The sequence below is a fragment of the Lonchura striata genome, chromosome 1, assembly GCF_046129695.1.
Source record: "Lonchura striata isolate bLonStr1 chromosome 1, bLonStr1.mat, whole genome shotgun sequence".
In the NCBI taxonomy this organism is placed as follows: Eukaryota; Metazoa; Chordata; class Aves; order Passeriformes; family Estrildidae; genus Lonchura; species Lonchura striata.
Genome location: NC_134603.1, coordinates 141,838,637 through 141,852,349, shown reverse-complemented (window position 1 = coordinate 141,852,349; position 13,713 = coordinate 141,838,637). Strand labels below are relative to the sequence as shown.

At 46.6% G+C, this 13,713-nt stretch overlaps 1 protein-coding gene across 3 annotated transcripts in view; it reads right to left on the bottom strand.

Moving 5' to 3' along the window:
- Positions 1-13,713, bottom strand: part of JCAD (junctional cadherin 5 associated) — a 60,067-nt gene that overhangs the window by 18,453 nt on the left and 27,901 nt on the right. For 2 of the 3 annotated variants that reach the window (XM_021543018.2, XM_077788757.1), the window contains exon 1: positions 10,362-10,447. The exons of the other annotated variant lie outside the window; for it this stretch is intronic. The gene's annotated coding sequence lies outside the window, so the exon portion shown is untranslated. Of the gene's footprint in view, positions 1-10,361; positions 10,448-13,713 lie in introns of those variants that run through there. 3 annotated transcript variants of the gene reach the window in all.

Sequence of the window (13,713 nt, the reverse complement as noted above, 5' to 3'; positions counted from 1 at the left end):
GCTGGGAGAAGAGTTTAACCCCCTCTCTGCCGCCCACTGCAGCCATCAGTGAGGCAAAGGTGCGTGGGTGAGAAACCGAGAAACCTCCAGCCCATGGGGTTTCCTCTGATCCTTCTTTTGGCAGCAGTGGTGAGGAGCAACAAGTGGAAGTGTGCCATGAGGAACTGGTATGACTGTCTCTTCCTGCTCTGCAAACTCCCCATGTGTGGAAGGGGAAACCCCATGGTGTTATGTGTGGTGGGGAGGCCCATCTGGGAGAAGGATGCCATCACTATGCCCATCGCAACACTGCAATGGGAACAAGCAAGGGGGAGAATCCTGCTCCGTGCTCATGGTACAAGCTCCAAGGAGCCAGCAGCAGTGGTGGCAGGTGGCCACTAGCTGGGACATTGTCAGGACACAGCCTCAAAGAGCTGTGCAGAAGTCATGGGGAAGTAGCATCTCCTACACTGGACCTGATCAGGGGCAGGGAAGCCAGAAGTCCTGCCTGATCAAAGATTGTAGGACATCAACCATGTCAGCACCCATCATCTGCAAGGATGCTGGCCAGCTTTCTGAATCTGGCTAGAGTTCCGGGACATTAACCTCACCCTGCCTTAGATAAATAAACCTAAAGAATAAAATCAAAGGGATTGGATTGGCAGCAGTAACAAAACCATTGATGCAGCATTCCACGTAAATAATCTGTCAGTCTGGACCACAGAGTAAAGGCTGTGCAGAGCTTCTAATTTGAGGGAAGATCAACAACGCTGCAAAACAGTTTGTTTTTCCAGCCCTCATTTGTTTTGTTTGCCAATGACATCAGTGCTTTCTGATAGGATTTGCTTCCTGAGGATGCCTGCTATCTTGCCAGTGTTTCCGACTTGTCCCCGGCAGCCGGTACAACTCTGCATTACATTGGAAACAGGGGCCAAGCTTTTCTCTGGAAACTTCTCAACAGCACTCTCAGATGCAAAGAAACAAGTGTGAACGGCGGAAATCAGCATCAGCCCCCATGTAGGCAGACACAATGGAGACCCACAGCCTGGGCAAGCAGAACACAATGGGATCACCAGATGGAAACGGCATCAGCGCACCTCACCTTGGGGTGCTCATTCCATGAGCACGGATCTCACCTCCGGCCTGAGAAAAGCCCAAAGCACTCCTGAAAAACACCCTGAAGAAATGGTGCTAGTTTCCTCTGAGCTGCTTCTGGAACTCATTCTCAGTGGGGGAAACACATTGTTTGCTATTTATGAGCTGTCTTTGTCTGCAGCTGTTTTCAGTGGCAGGGGTTCCCAAGCCTTGTTATTTCAGGTGGGTACCACTGCCTTCTGTATGATGACCAGTACCAGTGATGATGAATGCCAATACCTGCAGCAATGGCAGAAGCAGATCTTACCTCTGTGCTCTGAAATGACTTGCATGGCATTGAATGCTCCCTTCATGGTACTCTGAGCAGCCCCTAGGCAGGCTCAATCCTTTAGTCCAAGTTCCAGGGAGTGTCCTGGCACAGCAGCCACATGTTGGGTGGGAGACCAGCAGTGACAGAGGATTTGGTTCTGGCTGCCCTCTGTAACATCTCTCCTGCCCTCCAGTATTTGAAATGTAGGGGAAGGTAGTAGCCCTTTTACTGGTTGAATACAACCCCTGAAGTTATTGAGCATGATTTGCCTTCCCACCTCTGCAGAACTATTTATAACAATAATAAAAATTATTCCGTACAACTTTCAAGAAAAAAAAAAACATCGAAGGAACATGATTTATACTGCAAAATGAAGCACACAACATCAAGAATTGCCAAAATCAAGGCACCCTGCATGGACACACAATTTGCTTCACTCTCTAATTACATGACTTGAGGCTACTGAATTCTGCAGGACTCTGGCCTCGACTGGTGTGCAGGCTAGGTGATGGCAGCTCTTCCTGGGCTGTCTGTACAGCAGCTATTCAAACACTGCTCTGAAGATACAGTTACTAACAGGCATCTGAATTACAAAGAGTATTATCTAGATGGGTCACACTTTCAACTAGCTTATCTTCACTTACGTCTGGGTGACATTATTCTCATTTCATATCAGACATGTGCCAGACAGAATATTTATGCAGACAGACTAAAGTGAAACAACCCTCTCCGCTCTAGACACCCAGTATAAAGTACTTACAACCTGATTTTTTGAAGGACTCAGCTTTAAAAGTGAATTAGGTACATTCAAAGCAACTGCTGCAAGAACCTAGCACCTCTGCACATGAACCTAAGTATGCCAAATAGCTGTCCACACAATGAAGACTTGGCATGAGTCAAAAAAGATAGTTGCAGTAATTTATGTACTGTGCTTTCCTTCATCCCTCTGTCCATCTAATCCAACACCAACACTTTTGTCCAGGAAGCCCCATATCCCCCCACCCCTGTTAACTTCTCACCACCATGTACCCCAGTGCCTTCATATCCCCCTTCCCACACTCAGAAATCCTTCTTGCTATCCTCCCCTCTCCTCCAGGATCCCTTCTCTGCCCTCCTGTCTCCTGGTCCCACCAGTTGAGCCACTCTTCCCATACAGCCCACCACCGTGGCAGTCAGCCCGTCCTTCCTCCTGCACTCCTCACAGCTTCTGCTGGCCAGTGCCCAGTTTGCATCCATCACCCCAATTTCTTCCTTCCCCTCCTGGTGAACACCTATTGTCCTGTCTACACTTCCAGCAGAAGAACCTCTGTGCCTGCTCTCTGCTCCCAGGTTTGAGACCCCATCTCACCTATACCTGGAAAAAGCAGGAGCTGTCATGACAGGGATGATCCCACTCCAGCAGCACAGCCCTGGGCCAGGGCTACACAGGAATGCTCTGCTGGCACATGCCTTGGAGCAGCAAGGGCATGAGCACAGGGCTGGGTCACCAGTGGGCTGCTCAGCACCAGAGGCTGGGGTGTGCTGATGGATGGGGAGAAAAGTCTTCAGAAAATGGAGTAACTCAAAACAGAGATGAATCTGGCAAGAACACGCACAGGTGTCTCCAAGCCTTGTCACCATAGATCTGTTCTTGAACATGATGGCACCGCAGCTTTTAAGCAAAAAGCTGAAAGATTTATTTTCTTCACCCTTTCTAATGTGGGCAAAACAACATTCCTTCTCTCCACCCCTCTAGTTTTTCTTGGAAATGGTTGAATTGGTTTAGCTGACAATATTAAAATAAACCTAGCCTGAGAGAGAGACACAACCTGAAAGTCTCAGATCAAGTGATAAAAGCCTGTCAGACTAGAGCAATGGAAAACAGGTTCTTATGGTTGTTTCAATACTAGATGATGCTACTTACCCTGTCTAAACATAACCCTGAGCTATATCCCAGAAGAATATCTAAGGCTTTGGACATTTTAATTGCTCCTGTTTTCTCACTCTGGCTTCGTATGAGTGCATATGAAATAGCTTATCAAAAGCACATTAAACAAGGTTTTTACCTTCCTAATTTCATCTTTTGCAGGACAATAAAGTCAGATGGGACTGTAACCAGCAGGATGCGGTGGTGCTGTGCATGCAGCCACCCCAGAATGCCATGCCCCTCCCTGCCTTCTGCTATGGAAACAACCAGCACCACATCCAATGACTTGTAGACACACGCTCCATCAAGAAAGATGAAATTAATGTGTTTGAAGAGCCTTCAACAATAATATTCACTAAGATCAAATGTTAGCTATTTAATGCAAAGATAGTCAAGAACCCAGGAGAAAGACTGGAGAACATTAATGCAGCTTGGATGTATCCAACTCAGTGGGGGTTAATTAAGCGTAGGCTAGGAGTAAGGAAGGAGTAGGAAACTAGTCAGGGCTGCCTACTAGCTATAAGTAAATACCTTCTAGAAATCCTCAAAGGATGAGTGAAGGGCAAACACATTATCTAACTTCAAACAAAAGGGGGAAGGAGACAGATTTGGGGTCTCAAAGACAAAACAGCCTTGCTTTGATATTAAATCAGACAAATTATTATTCAATTCCCCTGTAAATACTTGTTGCAAGTGTTGATTTATCGGGTAGAAGGAGGGAGTTAGTCTGCGATCCAAGAAGAATTTCCACCTCCCTGCTTGCCGCCTTGCACTGCAGCTGCATCCACTCCTACATGATAAAGTCATGAGAAAACAGAAAATACAGACTTGTCAAGAACAAATTAAGCCTAATCTATCTAATTTTCTTCTTTGACGGAGCTGGGAGCAGAGTGACTAGGGAGGAAAAAACAGCAGAAGTCACACTTGGAATGAGGAAAGCCTTGATGAATGCATGTGATAGTCTTATATGCAAACCAGGTGAATACAATTGAGGGATAATTTACTGTGGGCAGGCATACAAATGCTTCAAATATGTACTCAAGGAAGAGTGGCAAGTCTAATATCAACCTGAAAAGATATATAAGAGCTGTGCCTGGGGTCTTGTTCTACTCAGTATTTCCATTAATGACTTGTAAATTAGGAGGAAGATTACAATTACAAATCTCTATGGAATGCTGTGAGCATTTTCAGGGATTAAAATTAGAATAAAATCTTAATAAATCAAAGACCCAGTCTGAAATGAATGATTGAGAATTCAATACAGGCAGGTGTAAAAAAACATGCTGAAGAAGAAGGATGTCATGCAAAACAAAAAGGAGCAATACAGCAAAAGAGTCTCTGGGGCTACAGTCACAAAGAGCAATAACATGATTTGACTCAATGAGCTCAGAGACCTTTTCCGAGTTTAACAATTCTATGGTTTCATGATAAGAGCAGTGCAGGGCTTGGTAGACAAAGGTAAGTAAGTGTGGAGATATCAAAAGGAGCATCACACATCAGGGTCTTTACTCCTCTCAGCCCTGTATCCAATTTGTGTCCTACCTCAAGCAAGATGCTCACAGGAATGATAAAAAAGTGTGACCCCCTAGAGAAGAGGGTACAAGAAGTGGGCTTGTTTAGTTGGAAGAAAAGTGTGGAGGAATGAGGGTGAGAGAATGAGAGACTATAACAAGTTTTAAATATGTCAGGCTGCTAAAAGGCTGCAATAATCTTGTCCTGCTCCCTGCAGATTTGGATAACCAAAGGGACTGACTTAAGAGGCAGCAAGGGTGATTTAGATTAGATATTAAAAGGAACTGTCTAGCCATAATGATAGTCATCGACTGTTTATGCTGGCAGGCTGTGAATCAATACAGGTTTTCAAGAACAGACTGAATGAACATCTATCAGAAGTGGTGCAGATGAAGCATGAGACTTTTTTCCTGCCTCAGAAACAAGGGATTTGGGATGGAAACTAAGCTTTTTAATATTCTTCCTCTACCTTCCCCCCAAAATATGTCTCATTTTGTTGGCATGCCCCACACATTTCCAACAAAACCAAAACTCTTTCTACAAATCTCTTGGTGTAGCCACCTCATCTCAAATACAATGTGAGTTTCCCCTCTGTCCCCAGCCCCGCTGCTACAGCTCTCCTTGCCCCCTCCTCCTTTCCTGACATCTCTGCATTGCAGGGAAGAGTGAGGGGGTTGCTAAGGGGGAGCAGGTCTGGCACAGGGGTAGAAAAAGAAACTTTGCTTCTCCTCCAGGGATGGGAGGGGCAGGGAGGCTGAGACACAAAACACACACCACAGGTTGAAGGCTCCTAAGCAGAGAAGAGGCAGCAGATGAGCGGAGGCACCAGAACGGGGTCCTGACCAAAGGACTCTGATCAGATCATGGACATGCACCAGGCAAAGCTTCAGAAAGTTCCCGGTACAGCAGTGCTGTACTGGAGGCTTCAAAGCTACATGCATAACCATCTCTGCAGACTGCACAGGAGGAAGATGTGCCAAAGTCGTTGCTGGAAGATAAACCAGCTTTATGTTGGTTCTGCATGTCTTCCCAGGCCAGTCCCTCCCATTCACCTCAAAAAAATATATGAATTTCTGTGTTCAACTCTCATTACCTACGGGCAGGACAGTTCACATTTTTTCTCTAACACAGAGATTTGCAGACAGTGAAAATTACATCTCACATCCTCTTTGCATTCTTTGAGCAAAAAGACCTCACTGAAATTCTGGAGGACCTGTGCCAGAGAACAAATTAATGATACAATGTGTCTCCAATAAAATTAGGAAGTGGGAAGGATGAGAGGAACAAGTCTTGAAGAGTTTATTTAGCTCTCAGAAAGTAGCTATTCCTGTCTTGTATCTCATCGGTGCATCTGCAAACCCACCATGGCATGAGAGAGAGTGCACAGCATCTCCTGGGGCAGCTCTCAATGGGTGAGGGCTGCTCTTCAGGTGCTGTCTTTTGTTAGGAGGTTTCAGACTCTGCTTTCTCACATTTGCCAAGAAAAAAATGGTAGAGAGATTATTTTTATTAAATAATGTGTGTGTTTGAGTATTGGGTTCACACAATGCTGAAAGACACGTCCAACTATGCATGGATGGGTGTTGGTATCTGAAATAAGTTTGATTGTTAAATTTGCCATGGACCAATCCAGGCCTGACTGAGCACTGATAGGCTGAGGCTCTTAAGCATCCAAATAGGTGTAAACACATAACAGGGAGAGAGGATATGTCCAAGCCTGTACAGATACCACTGTCTGTATTAGCTGGTTTTCAAAATGTCAACAGCTGGCTTTCACTGATGATAGACCAGCACATCAGTCCACTGAAATTGGCCCAGATTTTTTTCAGAGAAGGAGCAATTGTTAAAAAACACTCACTGATACTCTATGCTCCAGATATAACCAGTCCTTACACCAATTGGCAGCATATGGTATATTTCCTCAAATGACAGCTTTTGTCTGTCACAACAAGAGAGCAAAATAGTACATTTATTACATAAAGTGTAATTAGTCAACTCTTTGCCTCCCAAAAAGGAACTGCGGAAGAGGATGTTTTTTAGGACTCAGATGAATGTTTCCATGCTGTTTACAGTTTTGGAGCAGTTCATTCTGGTAGAACAAAGCACAGGGAATCACATTTGTTGTTCACATCTTAAAATCAAGATATGGGCTAATCATCCCACCTAAAATACCTATGGACAAAGGCCTAATAAGCTACTCCCACATTAGGACTTCATGGATAAGTATTATTTTTTGTATTTTTTTAATAGAAAAGCTCTCCATCTGTACAAGATAAAAGAAAAAGAAATGAAAAAAGGATCTCAATAATAACTGTATTTAATCTGTCAAAGCAAAAATTTTTAATAAGGGATCTATCACATGGCTGGACTTCTTTGAGGTGACAGTGACTTGACTTATAGGGCCTGGGCTCTGTGATCAAAAGGATTACACACATTAGCATCCTACTAATCACAGCAGGGCAGGCTGGCCCATCAGGCCAGGACTCATGGAGGAGGGGTCCATAAACAAACACTTTCTACTGCTCACAAATGTGGCTGGGAGCAGAAGTGTTCCAAGGTTGGGGTGGTCTTCTCTTCTTTCAAAGAGGTAAGGATTGTGTCTTCTGGAGTAAATAAATTCTCAGCATAGTCTTACACATCTGTTTGTTTACTCATTTTCAGACACTACCATCCTCTCCTGTGTGTTATCCCCTTTATATTACCCTTGCATGTATAATCAAATGCCCTCTCTTCCGGGCTGACCTTCTGCTTCTTCCTGTATTACAGACGCCTTTGATCTTTCTTTCTTGGATCCGTGTGTCCTGACTGGTAGTCTCAGCAGGATTTCTCCCTGACCCCTTGCTCCACCAGAAAATACATGCCAAAGTAGCTTTTTAATGCACTAGCATAGAAAAAAACTAGACAGATGCTTGAGAAGGCTACACACAATCAATGCTGTGCTGCTGGAGAACTGTGTGTGCAGAGCAGGACTGCCCATCAGTAAGGTAAACCCAGGCTGGTGAAGGGTGACCCACTTCCTAAGCACAGAGAAGCTCCCTGGACCAATAAGGTGAGCAGTCATCATCACAAGAGGGAAGATGGACCATCCTGAAATTTCAGAAAAAGTTGTTCATTTATCCCCCCCTTCATCACACTCTTAGTGACTTACAGGGTGCTATGAGCATTTTCAAAAAGCAGAACCCAGCCTTTAACTTTCTTTTCCTTTTTTCAGCTATCTCAGATTTTTTTTCCCTTGCCTCACCATTTGAGACAGTCCAAGTTATGGCTGACAAATTCCATTAATATCCTAACTGTAATACTCTTGGGCAAAGAGGCTCCTGCGGCTTTTCGTTCCCTGCAGGCACTGCCAGTACCAGAAGAACTGAGGGTTATTTCTAGGTAGATGTGAAAAGATTCCATCACTTCACACAGAGACCTTAACAATCACATCGGGACTGCTGAAAGGCTGACCAGCCCCTTCCTTCACAGCTGGAACTGGTGAGTAAGTTTCCCCAGCAAGCCCAAGCCCACTTGCCCTTGCAACAAAGCACAATAACAAGATTGCAGAAAGCAAGATAACCCTTCCACTTAAGGATTAGGAAACAACATCTGCTAAAAAACAAATAAACTGGTATAATGGCTTCAGCAAGAGACCCAGAGGATTTTAGAGATGTAGCTCGGTCAACACATTGTGAACGGCAAATTACAAGAGAACAATTGTTTCATACCAAGCTCTCCCACCCCTGAACTCCCTCAAGGTTAATTAGGATGGCCTCTGGCCAAATTAATTATAGGAGAAGATTTGGGCAGGATTTTGCTATGCACTCGTAACTAGTTTCAAGGTGACCAAGAAGTTCAGAAATGCCTCACCTTCCAAGCAGAGCTTGCTTGGCAAAAAACAAGCTCACATGTGCCATGTCATTCTTCTGACAATCAGGAGAAACACTTAAAAGTCATGTTTCCCTAACTAACAGCTAATGCAGAAGAACTTTCTGCATCCTTCCCACTGAACAATATGCCCTTGTTTATTTTCTGTGTGCTTTTTAGGTCATAAGAGGCCAGTGAAGTTATGCATCTAAAGAACAATATAGTACTGTAATATGCCAGTTGATACACACAGCCTGGCAGACCCTGAAAGATCCGTCTTTTCCAAGGGCTGGCAAATACATGTTGCAGCGTGGAGAAATACTTAACATGACCACAGAAAGGAAGGATGCAGAAGAGCCCAGCCTTTGAAATGACAGACTAAACTGGTGTTTTAGTTGGTATTCTAATGTGCCCTGATGGCAGAGCTTAGAGATGATCCTGCCTTGAGGGGCACAGCCATGCCCAGCTTTTCTACCCCCTGCTCCTACTGCCCAAAGCGTCCCTGGAAAAGGGAATAGCTGGCAGGACCACACTTTTTCCTCCAAGTGAGTGGTAGAACTGCACAGCATAGTCGAGTAGAGCAGATCTAGCCTCTGTGATTACAAACCAAGTGCTGGCACAAATTAAGGCTCTGCAAGTCACTGCATCTCTGATCTGTAGAGCCCTTCTCTGTCATTAATCTGATATTGTTTAGTGTGAAGCCGGAAGGTTGCTATTTTCCATGTGTCTGTTACCCACAAAAAGCAACAGCCATTCTGGGCAGAATCGGAACTTCTGAAGTAACAATGAGAAACTGCTTCAGCTCACGCAAAGAAGTGCAGTTGAATACTTTTCAGCAGGACACAATTCTCATTGTCACTAGCCAAGATTTAATGTCTTGACTCTGTGAATCAGACTGACTACTTAGAACAGTTACATCGTGTATTCACTTAAAGACATGGGCTGGAGTAACTTAACGTGTAGAGCCTGTGCCAATAAAAAGCCGTTATTCTCAACTTTTGACTGAAAAAAAAAAAGAAAAAAAAAAGAAATAAAAAGAAAAGAAAAAGAAAAAGGACCCAAACAACCACCCATCCTTAAGAGATGCAAGAGTCCTTTGGCATAGATCCAGTGGTAGACTAAGGCCATGATTTGCAATTCTGAGGCAATTATGAAATGACATAACAGCACAGATCTCCTTCTGACAGAACAGCTGGGTTTTTGTCTCCTATTCAACAGGACATGGTTTAAAACAACCAGCAGAAAGTAAAATAACCCAAAGAGCCATTAACTACTGTGCAAATATCGGAGTACAGATAAACACCAAAGGGGACGGCACTTGGTGTTTCAGACCCTGGTGCCACATCCTCCCGGGTCGGTGGGAGCCGGCACCGAGCCCGGCCGGAGCCCCGGTCCCGGGCGCAGGGGACCACAGCGACCGGCGGTGAACGAAGGGGAGCGGCTCCAGCGAGCGGCACCGACCAACTTCCCCGGGAGCCCGGCTCAGGGCGAGCTCCGGGGGGATGCCGGCAGAGAGCCCCGCCAGAGACGGCGGTCACGGGATGGGGAGAGAAGAACGAGCAGGTGCGAAGGATGGGAACCCGAGGGACGTGCCCCCCACTGCCGCGAACGCCGTCCGCTCCCGGACACCTCCGAGCGCCGCCGTGCTTCCCTGCCGCGCCTCCTCCAGCCCCGCCGCCCCCTCCCCTCCCCTCCCGCCCCGCCGGGACTCACCGCTCCGGGCGCGGCGCAGGACCCGCGGGTGGCGGCTCGGGCCGCCGCGCTCAGCGGCCGCGGCTGCGGGAGCGCCGAGCCCGCGGCGGCCGGGGCGGGCCGGGGCGGGCCGGGGCGGGGCGCCGGGACCGTCCCGCCCTCCCTCCGCCCGTCCGTCTGTCCGTCCATCCGTCCGTCCCTCCGCCCCGGCCCGGCCCGCGGGGCAGCGGCGCCCCGGGCGCTGCGGGAGGCAGCGGGTTTGCTGCGGGTTTGCTGCGGGAAGGTGAACGCTCCTGCCCTCCCTCTCTCTGCACAGATGAGCACAACTGATGGCTCAGCTGAGATGAGCGACGTCAGCTTTCTTAGCACAGGGAAAATCTGCAGGAGGGAAGAAGGTTTCTATCGGGGATGGAGAGAGACACGAGCAGACCTTTCCAAAACTTGCTGTTCCTGCTGGCACCTGGCCATGCACTCAAAGGGCTCGTCTTCAACATGGTTTTCATACGTTTTTGAAGCGTTGTTGGTTGTCTGCTTCCCCACCTTTCCCTTCCCCATGATCTATTCAGCCTCTAGAAACAGGTGAATAATTTGCAAATATATTTGGGTTTAATGACACTCTCAAAAAAAAAGTATGTTTGTGAATCATTTACTGTACTAATTGGTTGGGCCCATCAACTGCTTGCCCTGTCTTAATTGACTTTTACCCCAGGCTATCAAAGCGCTTTTACACATGTTCATAAATTGAGTCCTATTCAATATGTGCTCTAGTTAATAGTGAGAAAACAAGGGCAGTAAAGTTACATGATGAGCCCAAGGTCATGGCAGAAGTCTGCAGGAGAGCCCAGAACTGAATACAGGTTTGCTGGTGCCCCAGTTTCCCAGGGCTCTGGGAGTAATTGTCATTGACCTGCTTTTGTATGGACATCTCCTTTTGTCTTCCAGCAGTGAAGGTGTGAGCCTGCAGCTGCTGACACATGATGCAGCCACCAAAGACAATGCCCCTGGCAGCAGGCGGACCTTGAGCAAGACCGCTTGCACCCTATCCCTGCAGGGTACCTGCAAAGTTCTTTGTGTCTTTGCTGGTTGGGAAACTCCTGTATTTTCCTGTGGTGAACTCTTGTAGCTGACACAGCAGTCATTCAGTAGAAAGTTTAAGTTTTGTCACAGAGCTTCATGTGGGTGTGACTATAGCAAGGGTTTCCATCAAAGAAGCCGTGCTGCCACAACTCACAGTTTATTATTTAAATATCTTGACTCTGACAGGCAAATTGGAAGTTCTGAGTTTTTAAAGTACTTGTCTCCTCTGTGTTGTTAGAAGAAAATTTCCAGAATGATTTTCTTGTCTGCATGTCTTCAGCTCTGTTTGTTCTCATTGGTTGTAGAAGACAATCCTGTTTAAATTCCTTATTCCCAAGACAAAAGCATTTGCTCTGGTTGGGTAGTCACGCTGTACCTCACAGAGCAGGTTCCTGTTCCTGGAGCTCATGACTCTCCATTGGGAAAGCTGCTTTGGCCCTGGATTTAGGGGATGGGAAGAGGTGGGGAGGAGAGGAACAGGCTGGACCATATGAAATAGGACCATTTACTGAACAATGTCAGAGTGAAGGGACATCTTTTTGTCTTTTTATCACAGCCTGTATAGCTCATGATAAAAGTACACAGGACAGCACATCTCAGAGCTGCCTCTCTGCACCTGGGGCTAATTTTTGCTGCATCTCTTCTGAGAACACTTTGTGGGCTGCAAATGGAGGTGCAGTCCCTGGAAGGAGGCATTCCTGCAGATTTGTCTGGAGTCCTGCAGTGACTGAAGATTTCCCCCAAGTGAAGTCAAAGGACCCTGACATTAGAAAAAACAGAGGGAAAGATCCTAAAAAACTAAAACAGTACCCATGCTTCTTCTGTTACAGAGAAAAAACTGAAAACATGAGCTGAAGATAGCTCCACAGTCAGACACCAGAAAGCAAACATGATTTTTGAGACAATAGGAGGGATGCCTTGGGCTGGATTCACAAATGATGACTGGCAGCCCCAACTAATGTCCAAAGGGGATTGCCCAGAGGGTTGGTATAGCACGTTAGTCTGTGATTTGGGAAGTCTGAGGGCTGAGCTTCTCAGCATCAGTGCAGCTGACAGGAACTCCCTTTGCTCCTGCAGCATCTTGCCCTATGCCTGTTGGACAGCAAGTTCTTTGGGCAGATGTTGCTTCCTGTTTTGCCTTTGCCCAGTGCTGGGATCACTGGGGTTGTGCTCTCAGGTTGCTGCTGCAATGCCAACTGTGACTGCCAGAGGGGCAAAGATGAAGGAAAGCAGAGGAGGCAGGAAAGCAATTCTGCCTTTTGGTGGTCAATGTGCACAACTGATGGAGCACTGCTCCTCTGCAAAGCCCACAGTCCTGCAGCTGCCCGAGGAGATCTCCTTCTCCTGGCTCTTTCCAGAGAAGCAGACCATAGTCAGACACTCTTGAGTTTAGAGCTTCATCCTTAAAAGGCTAAAAGAACTAAATGTGGCTGAGAGAGAAGCATACAAATGGAGTTTGCAGAGAAAAGAGAAAAGAGCACCAAAGCCGCTTACTGTCCTGCTCTGTAGGACTCTTGAGACAGGTAATAATCAGTGTGATGGGGCAGGGTGACTCAATGGGGCAACAGAGGAGAGACCCATTATTGTCCCCCTGCAAGGACGAGAAGGGCAAAGGAACCATGGATCAAAAGCTGATGATGGCTCTCTGTGTGAAGTTGGGTATCTGGACAGGAGCACAGTGGGGCTGCATGAACCCAGCAAGAGCATCCCTGTGTCACAGCAGGCAGGCTCAGATCAGGATCCTGTGGGACACAGCAGAGCAGGTCTGCGTGCCTGGGCAAGCAGGGAAGCAGGACTTGGCTCCTCAGGAGCTGAAGAGCAGCGCCTGCAAGTCTGGCCTGCAAGTGGCCATTATGGACAGAAATTGTGGAAAACAGAACCACACAAACATGAGCAAGACAGGCCAGATGGGGGAAATACAGATGAATTAATTTACAGGGAAGGGAAAAGGAAAAACACAGAGCCATACTGCACACCAGCCAACTCTTCAGCAACAGCACTGCAGCTTGTCATCACTGTGCCAAGTGAATGGGAAGTTGTGCTCTGCTCAATGCAAGTTATTGCTGCTTTATGCCTTTATAATTCTCCCTGGCCTTAAAACCTCCCTGACTGGGAGTCCTCTGTTTATGTTTTATGTCCCATCAGCAGTGTCGCTGCTCAGGATCAGAACTTTCCTGCCATTCCTACAGAACTTGTCATGGGCTTGGAGCCTCATTTCTGGAGTTGATCATTCATCAGTGCTTTTTACAGTGAAATCAAGCATATTTCTCATAATTTGGTGGGGTTTGAAGTGATT